The sequence below is a fragment of the Ursus americanus genome, chromosome 22, assembly GCF_024610735.1.
Source record: "Ursus americanus isolate L20-20 chromosome 22, mUrsAme1.1.p, whole genome shotgun sequence".
NCBI lineage: Eukaryota > Metazoa > Chordata > Mammalia > Carnivora > Ursidae > Ursus > Ursus americanus.
In genome coordinates, this window is record NC_142148.1 from 29,757,767 (window position 1) to 29,769,149 (window position 11,383).

General features: G+C 45.8%; 1 long non-coding RNA gene across 1 annotated transcript; it reads right to left on the reverse strand.

Annotated features, from left to right (window-relative positions):
* Positions 1–3,210: 3,210 nt before the first annotated feature.
* Positions 3,211–8,163, reverse strand: LOC123800567 (uncharacterized). The gene is made up of 3 exons (XR_006781955.2): positions 7,931–8,163; positions 6,619–6,754; positions 3,211–4,816 (listed from the first exon to the last, which is right to left on the reverse strand). It is a non-coding gene; the product is annotated as an uncharacterized LOC123800567 (long non-coding RNA).
* Positions 8,164–11,383: the final 3,220 nt, after the last annotated feature.

Below are 11,383 nucleotides of genomic sequence, written 5' to 3' on the forward strand. Positions count from 1 at the left end.
CCTTTCTCGGTGTGTATTTCCCTGGGTGTTAACGCTCCCAATATCTACTTTGGGGCCATATGCCTGTCACGTTTGAAGCACCTCGTGTGGTCACTTGCAGAGCTTTCTTTGGAGCCCCTGTCACTGGATCAAATTCAAGGGTCAAACTTACGGGCTGTGTGACCCTTGAGCCTTAGCTCATTCATGGGCCGAAGGAGAAGAATAAAAGTTACCCTTTTATGTATGGCTATGTAAAAAAAAAAAAAAAAAAAAAAAGAGCTATCGAGAGAGAGAGAGAGAGAGAGAGAGAGAGATAGAAACAAACCTAAAATGGAGTCATTTACCCCCCACAACAGCAAAGCAACACTTAATTACAATTTCAACATATTCCAAGAACGTGACCTTTTAAGTCCATGGGAAATTTCCTGACCAGCACTAGTGAGGCCATGTGCATGATTAGAAACCCTGCAGGTCCCTTTCCCCCAAAAGGAGGTGTCCTGGCTTGAGACAGTCCTTTCTTTTCTTTTGCTACTAACTTCCTTGCCCCAACCTCCTTCCTATAAAAGCCTTTCATTTGCTACAACTCCTTGGATGGTGTCCCTATGTGACGAGATGCTGCCCGGTTCATGAATCGATCAATAAAGCCAATTAGATCTTCAAATTTACTCAATCGCATTTTGTTTTATAATAGCTGTGATATTACAGTGAGATGCTGGCCCATGCAGACCGCTCCATAAAAGACAGCTGGTAATGCTGATAAGTCTTGGGGCCCTGCCTTCTTTCTGAAGTCTTAGGCGACCATGTGGGCATCCTTTATGATCCTGCAGCTTCCTCTAGGAAAACTCTGGGCCCTGAGTCCCCTTCTATCTCTATCGTGTCCTCACTGCATTATCTCCACCAACCCTGACCTGGATGTTCACACGTGTCTGCGGGTCTGAGCTTGCGCCACTAGGAGAAAGTGGATAGAACCCTCATATTCAGACTCTCGAGTCCGTTCATTTGTACCCAATTAGCAACCACAACTCTTACCTACTTAAAACAGAAACAAAAACTGTAGCTATTCCTAATGATGGCACGTTGGTGTGGATGTCCAGTAACTTGGGATGGTGCAGTGTTGGATTCTTTTTAGTGGCACACAGAGATGGTTATTATTTATTCATTGACAATTCATTTACAATATCCATTTTAATCAGATGATCTGAATACCTTGAGGTAAGGGGTTGCAAATACCTTTCACTAGGTATGCCAACTCTGCTCAGCTGATTGGTAATGGTCATCCAGAGCATGGTGTTGAGAAAGATTGAGACTATTTCCCTGGGCAGGAAGGAGTGTCACGATTAATTATGGGAAGGCTGTCTCTGCTTTAAACCATTGGGGTTTCTTTGGGGGGCGGGGGGGGGGGTTGGGGTAGTAGGGACAGTTATATCCTTCCTTTCTTACTCCCCAACTTAATCTATATTACAAAATATTGATGGAAATTTCTATCTCCTGGATGAGTTTTGTAAATATCACGTCCCCGACCTAATTGGATTCTGAATTCAGTATAAATCTCAATAGAACAAGAACTAATTTTTACATTCACATTCAGAATCAATTGTTATTATTTATTCATTGAGCCACACAGGCCCTGCCCTGGGTGCCTCTTGAGCCATGCTGAGGGTACGGACCTCACAGCCGTTCTCGTGTGTCTCAGGAGCACATGTGAATGCAGACAGGGCTTTTCATTCTCCCTTGTCAGATGTTTCTCCAATTTTAAACATCAGAGCAAATTACCTTTTTGTAAAAGCGTTTAGTAAACCTGATTTCCTTTAAATTGAAATGAAAGCTTTTTAGCTTTTAAAGTTCTCTAAGTTTCCAGAATATTTTATGGGAGAGGGAGAAATGTGGCTACCTTTCTCATAATTAATTGTCATAATCCCAGCATGCACATTTCCCAAGACTCAGGCAGGATCAGGGGGCAAGCTAGCCCTCTGAAGATAAACTCCTCACAAGTAAAGGCACGTGGGTGACTGCTGGTGGACACTGGGACATTGTCCCAGGGGCAAGGCTCGGCCTTGAGAACAGTTGTGCGTGCTTATCACATTCATTGTCTTGTTTTGTCCAACATACACACTCCGAGGATAAATTTCCAACCCCCCGCAGTGGCCTTGGCTCTCTTAAACTCTGACGGTTTATTCTTTTTCGTCAACACTGTCATCTTTGGGATCCCTAGATGTCAGCTTCCCATTCTCTTCCCCCTGTAATCTCCCAGGTACATCCCAGGTCTGTGAGGCTCCTGTGCAAACACCTCCATCTCTTTGAGTAGCTGGTCCAGTGCCTCCTACCCCAGTGGATGGTCTACAACCCTCTCCCTCACCGCTGCCTTTTTGTTCCCTTAATTTCTTGAGATAGCGGGATACTGTTCCTTCCGGCACTTGAAGTCATCTTAAGAAGACACCCATTGTGCACTGGACATCCAGCCCGTCGGCTGTATGCCTCACTCACCATGCCCCCGCTCACCCACGCTCTGGCCTCTGCATGGCCTGCACTCTCCACCTGGAATGCTTCCTCCCTTCCACACACTTCTCTCCTCCTAGTTAATTCTTTCTCTTTCTTCGGAGGTCAGTTCGTTGACCTACTCAAGAAAGCCTTCCCTCACCTCCCAAAGTCAAATCTGCCTATCGCATGATCTCATAACACCTAGACTTCCGCACTGCACAATTTTACATGACAGGTGATTATTTGATTAACATCTCCACCTACCCCTGGACTTCACTCCCCACAGGCAGAGGTGGGAATTGTTTCCGGTTTTGCTCCTAATGAAATTCCCAGCATCTACCACCTTTTCTGGCACATAGAGGGTATGCAAAAACTATCTGTTGAATGTAACCATGAAAAAAGGTTAACAGGGTCACTTGGGACAGACATGGAGAGGTCGTCTTGGGAGGACATTGGAGATAATACTAAAATGCAGAGAGAGGGCTGTGCTTCTGTAAGTTCATAAGAAAGTTTATGTCTTAGAAGTAGGGCATGTTTACCATCAACAGGAGTTTGCCTTTTTTTTTTTTTTTGAGAGGGGGTGGGCAGAGGGAGAGGGAGAATCTTAAGCAGGTCATGAGCCTACGAGCCTGAGGAAGGCTCCATCTCACAACCCTGAGATCCTGACCTGAACTGAAATCCAGGGTGGGATGCTTAACCAACTGAGCCACCCAGACGCCCCGGGAACTTGCCTTTTAAAGCAAGCTGACAGTGATTCCTAGATGCAGGCTAGGGCTTCCCAAGGACCAAAGGCAGGAGATGAATAATCATTTGTATGTTTCACCCACACTGGGTGCACTGCACTAACCACGCCAGAGCTTTCACTGGCTTTTCGTTTGGTAGGTTTGATGATGAAATAAAGATTACTTCATTAAACGCCAGTCCCACCCCTCCCCAGTGGTCCAGTGGACCCAGAGTTCCAACCCTTTCATTACATAGGTGGGTCTTCGTGGTGACCAGCCCCCATTCTGATGCTATCACGGGACCCTTCCTGAGTCACCTCATTAACCTAGAAAAGACATGCCTATCACTCAGGAAATCCCAAGGGTTTTTGAATTTCTGTGCCAGGAACCAGAAATAAAGACCAGATATACCCTTTAGGACCCCACAATCACCATTTTAACAAATAGCAGTGAGATAATGTCATTTCGTTTCATTAAAATTGGGAGAATTTAGAACACTTCACTGCTCATAGGAGATAGTAAGTTGGTAGGAACCTTTATAAGGGAAGGAATGTGGCAATGCACACACCAAGAGTCTTAAAATGTTTACACCTTTCCCTAATAACTCCATGATTTGGAATCTCTGGTAAGGGAGCATTCAGAATTATATACAGAGATTTATTGGCAAGGGTGTTCACCACAGTGTTATTTATTATAGGAAAAAATTAAAAATATTAAAGCCCAGGAATAGGAGACAGCATGAATAAATTAGAACATAGTCACACAATGAAATAATATGCATCTATTAAAAGTATTGCCACAGAATGCTTACCTGTAGAGGAAAATGCTTCAGTATGCTATGATGTGAAAAGGACAAGATTTAACAATCTATATACACTATGGGAGATAACATTGTGGGTGACTACTCTTTGAACATTTTCCTGTGACTTCTATAATGATTTCATTATTTTTATAATCCGAAAAATGTCATTGAAAACTCTCTTTAAACCACTCAGTACCTAATTGAATACAACATACAAATCATCATCACAAGTTACTCTTTTTCATTCATTAAAGTACACCTGGCAAGACCTTTACTTGGCACCAACAACTTGGACGTTTTAATTTAAGAGTGCAGTTTATGGCTGAGAACAATAAGGCTAACAGTCTTTCCAAATTTCACATAAGTTTTCACAAGCTGTCTTTCTCCATAATTCATTCAGATTGAAGAATTGTTGCCTGCTAAGATCTCTGGCAGGCTCTGAGGAATATGTGCCTGCCGATGGATGGCAGAACATGCCTTCTGCACCCCGCTCCCATCCATCCCTCTCAGCTCTGGCAGGCTGTTAAGGGTGGTTTGACGATAGGCGCCATCATTCATCGCCTGCCTTTGGCCCTTGGGGAGCCCTAGCGTGCGTCTAGGAATCGCTCTCAGCATGCTGCTGCCTACCTGCTTTAAAAGGCAAGTTCCTGGGGCGCCTGGGTGGCTTAGTTGGTTAAGCCTCCAACTCTTGATTTCAGCTCAGGTCATGATCTCAGGGTCGTGGAATCGAGCCCCACATCAGGCTTCGCACTCAGCGTGGAGTCCACTCGTCCTTCTCCCTCTGCTCCTCCCCCACTTGAGCACACACTCTCTCTCTCTCTAAAATAAATAAAATCTTTAAAAAATAAAAAAAATTATAAATAAAAGGCAAGCTCTTGTTGATAGTGAACTTGAGCCTAATTGTAAGACATAAACTTCCTCACAAAATACTAAAGCAGAGCTTTCTCTCTGCATTAATATTTGTAACATATTTAATATGCATTTAATAACTGTGTGCATTTAATAAGCATTTAACAACTGTAACAAGTGACGCCATAGTAACCAGATTTCCTAGTGTTCTGATCTTAGACAAATCATGTCCAAACCTCAGCTTTCTCATCTGTAAAATGGGGACTTCATTAGCAATGGTATCAAGATTAATAACACTCAGCACAGTGCCTGGTTCTATGTTCATTAACATTCGCAAACAATACTACCACTACTACTATTAATGATGATAATAATAATAATAATAATAATAATAATAATAATGGGGAGGAAGGGGAAGGAGAGGAAAAGGAGACGTGCACACGCAAACATTTTTAAAAAATAACCAATGTCAATGAAATTAGTCTTAAGTTTCTCCCACTTACAGAATTTTCTGTTTTCTAATTCTGGACATATACTACAGCTCTAATTAATAATGACTGCGGTTTATTTAAATTGCCATTATATGATTGTGCTTTATGGATAATAGTGATTCTATGAAATATAATTTACAAATCCTAATACCTCTTGGTTTCGAATATCCCATGGTAGAAAATCAGCATGTATTTAATGGTATTAAATACCCTTACTCTCCCTGGGCATCCCCTAGTCCCTTGTGGCAAAGATCTATCAGTGTACTGAGCGAATGAGGGGAAGCTGGAGCCCCCCCCCCCCCCGCCACACAAAGATTAGATTTATCAGCTTCAACTTGAGCCTAATTCAAAGACAGAACATTTCTCCAAAACTTGCAGAAGGAGAGCTTTTTCTGTGCATTTTAATATGATCTCCAATGTCCTCCAAAGTCAACGTGCCCACAACTGTATTAGTCTACACGTGCCATAATAACCAGTCATTTCCTTTCTCTGGATGTCTGGCACTAGCCACGCCCACAGTCCCTCTGGGCCACTAACCCGTCTTTTCTCCCTGGCCCCTCATCTCTACAGCATCATCAAACTCTGACATCTGTTCTCAAAACTCCATGTCGCACAGATGTTTATACACGTGTGAGCAGGTGACCACACTCTGCAGTTTGCCTGGGACACTTCCTTCCAAGAGAGTTATTAACAGTGCCCCCTTCTTGTCTCTGAAGAAAATTTGTTTGAACAGGAAATTACGTGTTGACCTATCTATAGAGGAAAGGAAATCTGTGTCCTTAATTTTCATAAAGGATTGCAAATATCTCTATGTAAATATCCTCCAGGAAGTTAAAAAAAATAAAGATATTAAAGAATTCTCCGTCATAAAAATTCTAAGTTGAGAAAACGAGAAGATCAAAGCAAGAGTGATACGACTTGGCAGACCATACAACTCCAAAGTACTAATTAGGATACAGGCTTCTGATCCGGGCTTTGAACAGTTAACAAAAACCGACTGGGTTTTGAGGCAGCGTCCTGTCCTGGCGGTGGTAGGAGGGAGGGGAGTTACAGCCTCTTTCCTCCTAGGGATGGTTCCTGACACAAACACTCCAGCTTTTGGTTGGAGAGAGATCTGAGTAGGATCTACTCCCCAGCAAGCAAAAGCCTCAGCCTTTCTAGAACCATCTTCCAGTTTTGACTATATCCTTAGGGCACAAAGATGCTGCCAGTTCTGACTACAGGGAGGTGTCCCCATTTTCCCAAGTGTCTCCAAACTGAGTTGCATGTCAGCTCGGCACTGCCCCTCTCCCGGTACCTCTAGGGCCTCCGTTCTCTCCTGCGTTTGGATTGCTCTGCATAGACCATCACGTGGGCCCTCTTTGCCCTTGCTGGAATGTTGAGTGTCACACTTCTTCACTACATCCATGTTCCACAATGTCCCTGGACAGACTCTGTGATAAAGAACCCTGAGGTTAATGCATTTTAAAAACTTCCCTTTTAGAGACTGACAATAAATAATCACTTGGAAGAATTTCCAAGAACTACAACCAAGAAGTATGTTTAAAGGCTTAGCCAGTGTTCCTCATATTTTATGACAATGGTCTCCCCTTTTTTTCCACAATACCTAATATCCCCAATATTACACTTGGGGCAATTCTGCCCTAATTTCTCTCTTTTTAATTAGGTTTGGTTAAAACTGAATCACTATCCAGCTGCTAAGGCAGTTTCTAGCTGCTGATGAAACCAGAGGTCTCTTAATCTTTTATTCTCAGCTCATATTAATCAGGAGAGCCACGTGGCCTGGCCCTGGACGCCATCTTTCCCTGGAATCCAGCTACTAGTGTCCCAGTAGCTGTCTCCCATGGCCAGACTCCCCATATCTTCATTCTCTGTCCTGAAAAGGTTTGGGTTGGTGGTAGGATGAGACCCAAGACAGAAAAAGCATTCCTCCGGAGTGGAGTAGGCATTTGGGGCCTGGAGGAGACAGAATTCCGTTGTGAATGTAGAGAATAATTTATAGAGGAGAGGTAGTCCATTGTTGTCGTTTATTACGTATACCCTAGACCCGTAACTATGGCAATAGGCAGTCTGTGGCGCTCCCAATTCGGAAAACATACGTCAGCAGCAGGGCTCCAGTAACTCAAAGGAGTGGAGAATGTGTGGACCCTGAGAACCAAGAAGGTCACAGCTGTGTGACTCTGCGAACGGAACAGGACTCAGTCACCAGGAAGAAGATGAGAAGAGAACAGACACCATAACGACCTTGCCTGACATTGAACTTCTGAATCTCTGAGCTAGTGCTAGAGGGCTCCCTAAGTCCTACTAGAATGGGAGAGGGACTGGCCCCCGGGGGGGTCTGAGCAAGGCTGGGCCTATGGTAGAGTCAATGCACTTGCCTATGAGAATTAGAAACTTACAGTGACACAAAGAGATTCCGACTTTAACACCTACACATCTTTCTAGAAAAACTACCAAAATCCTGTTTCCCTCTGAGACTCACTTTCTCCCTAACATTAAGAAGGGGTCATCCTTCACTTTACAGGGGGTATCAGTTATCTCTTGCCATGATAACGCTGCATAAAAAACCGCCACACAACGTCAGTGGCCTCCCACATTTTATCACTTACGTGTTTGGGGCCAGCTCAGCAGCTCTGCTGGTCTGGGCAGGGCCCACTCGTGCTCTGGGGCTGGCTGACTGTCGGCTGGTAAAGGCTGGCCTTGGCTAGGAGGACTGGGCCGAGTGTCCCTGCTCCGTGCAGGGCTTCTCGAAGTCTGTCGCATGGTCACTCCGGCAGCCCTCTTCTGGTGGCCAAGGCAAGCCACCTGGTTGAGTCCATATCCAAATGGCGAGGAAATAGACTCCACCTGTTTAGTGAGAGAAACTGAAAAGTTATTGGCAAAAAGCGTCGCCATGGGACAGACGTGAATTGGGGCCGTGAATGAATTACGTTATCAGGGGCAATATGCCCACTCCCCTTGCCAATTCTGACCGTCCCCCAACCCCAGTTGTTAAAGATTAACCAGAACCTTCGGTCTACAACTAGAGATAATGGTTAATGTGTAAATATTGTGTGGGCATAGAGAATGCAGAGCTGGGTTTAATGGGGGTAACTGTGAAATAGATACTGTAGGAAGAACATTCTGTTAGGTGTGAGGGTCTCATGGGTCCCTCAAACCCATCCCGGGAACGGGAGGGGAAAGAGTTGTTTTTCTCCACAGCACGTACCCAGTAAAAGACAGCTGCAATCTGAGAAGAGCAGCTCCGTGTGCCTCATTTCAACGTGGCGATTCCATGGGGTTCCCGGGGGCCCTGAGAGTGATCTGCATCTCCTCCCGAGGCTGGGAGAGGGCAAGGCAATCCGCTCCTCCCAGCTCCTCGCCCTGGGTTCCTTCTGCCCCCTGAGCTGCCTCCCACGGGCTGCACTTGCTGATCCGGAAACATCCTGGGCCACGGGCAGCCTGCAGATGTCCATAGCATCCAGCTCGGCCTTTCCCAGGAGGCGATGGCTTCCTCTCCTCTGCCGGCTTGGACAGCCGATCCTCACACAGCAAGGCCATGGCTTAGAATGCCGTCGGCTGAGATAACAGCTGGAAGAGTTCAACGAGCATACGGTTAAAAACTTTGCTTGTCTTCAGGAAGCACTTCTTTTGTTTCTACTCGTTCTTCTGCCAGCTCCTTGGGCAATGGCTATGATCACTCCGGTGCATTTTCAAGAGCTGCTAGCAAGATTCCAAAGGAGTGAAAAGCAGGAGTGAGACCAGCACTGGTGATGGAAGGATGCTGGGGGACGCTGTGTTCTGGCTGTAGCAGCTCTGAAACCACTCACAGCCCAGGGGAGGAGGCCCGAGAATGAGAACATCTGGGAACCACTGGGCAGCAAAATAAAAATGTCATCGCACTGTACGGATGGCCCACCAAAAGGGGCAGGGTGAGGGAGTGCGGACGAGACACTCACTTGGGAAGGCTTGCAACAGTGACAGCCTGCTGTCGCCACCCACAGACGGGACGGCAAGTGTAAAGACCTGTACCACAGCCCCTGCTAATAAACAGATTTAGCGCTAGAACATTTATCTTCTAAGCCTCCTCTCTCTTCATATGGTAATTACCAAACAGGAAAATAAATATGTTCCTTGGAGGAGACTATCTCGACTCTTCCATCACACGTTCATACGCATTTTCATTTAAACCTATTGGATTTTCAATGCTCACAGCTGATGGCACTCATTCCCATTTTAGCAGATCTACTGAGAATCGAAATGTAAATTCCCGCTGGGAATTGTGAATAACGTTTTCTGTCAAAATATGTGACTTGGGACACATCCGCAAAAACAGCATGGAGAGTCACAGAAAGGACAGAACCCTGGGGACATAGGGACCGTGGTGGTTACAACAAGGAGCCAGTGTTTCCCTAAAATGACTCTGCAGGGGTGAGAGACAGGTCTCCAGGCCAACCAAGAAGGGTTTATTGTAGAGCAGTCCATAGAACTTTTTGCAGTGACTGGAAATGTTCTCTGCCCACACTGCTCAGTAGGGCAACTAGTGGCCACATGTGGCCATTGAGCACTTGGAATGTGGCTCTTGCTACTGAGAAACGAAATGACGAACCTTCTTAAAGTTTCAAGTAATTTCAGTTTAAATACCCGGGTGTGGCTAGTGGCTACCGCATCGGACAGCGCAGCTCCAGAGTCTTGCTGTCTCTACTACATTGTATGTTGTTCTGTCGCATTCATCAGCCTTTCCTGCATCCCCTCAAGCTGCTTGGTGTGCTTGGTTGTGTTCCTCTCCCCCTGCCGGGGGGGGGGGGGGGGCTCAGGAATGCGGGGTGTGTGGACTAGTCCCTTTGGACGCAGCCAGGCTGAGAGGCTAAAACTCAGCACAGGAAAAGCTGGGACCAAGCACGTGGGTGCCTGTAGGCCAGGGGAGCTGTTCTCCTGGTGCGGAGGGAAGAGAGAAGCTGAAGGAAAAAGTTCTAGATCTTTGGAGTCTGTCCTCAATGGCATGTGCCCTTTACAGAAAGAAAAAAAAAGTGTTGGCCTTTTGCATAAGGAGTTAGGAGGCGTTCCGAAGCGTGTTATGCCTACAGCCAGAGGAAAGGAAAGGGACAGATGCACAGCAAGGGCAATCAGAGGAGCTGGACAAAGCCTTTCAGAACAGGACGGGTCAGAAACGCTGTTCTCTCCCATGACTTCCTACTCGAAAAGAAGTGACCCCCTAGCTTCAAGATGATTCTTGTGCAATTAGGCATAATGTGCTTTTGATTAAGTATCAAAACAAAACAATGCAATTGCAGAAAAACTTGGCCACTGCCTGAGGTGAATTCTAGGGTCCTGGACCTATGTCTCCAATGAAGACATGGCCAGAAGTCCCACGGGAAGACCCTGTTGGATGGGGGGAGGGGACTGTGGAAACAATTTCTGTCACTCAATAAATACCCCAGGAAGGGACACACGTAGGAGTGGGAGTTGAGGAAAGGAAACTGACGCACGGAATGAAATAATGACTCTCAGAGGGGTCCGCCGTGTTGTGACGGTCCCATGGTGTCATCCAGAGGAGTCTAATTAGTACCCGCTGGGGATGCATTTGTGTGACAGCTGGTGATGGGTGGTGGGAGTTGTGACGTAAGACGTATGGCCATGGCCATGGACAACAGGGCTTGAGAGAGACACGGGTATGGAAACAGTGTCTCTTGGATCCTTATTCATTCTTTAGAACAGTGCTGAGTTCAGCATGGTCCCAAGAAGCACCCCAAATCCATCTCCTCTCAATCTCAACCCAGTCACAAACTTCCTTAAACAGTTTAGTCTCATGTTTAAACAGATCAACATTTTATTTGAGTTTAGCATATGATAGAGCTCTTCCTCTAAGTTTGTGACAGAGAAGAGGAGTTGCTAACATTGGTCGTCCATTTAGAAGAGAGAGAGAAAAGTTTTGGATTCCTACCTTATCTCACTGCCAGAGCTGAGCCGGCTGTAAAGCTAGGGGTAGAGTCTCCGCGAGATCACCCGTCTTCTGAAAGCCATCGTGGGTGTGGGTGGTTCCCCCAAACATCCTCACTTTATCACTTGCCAGGACTCACAGA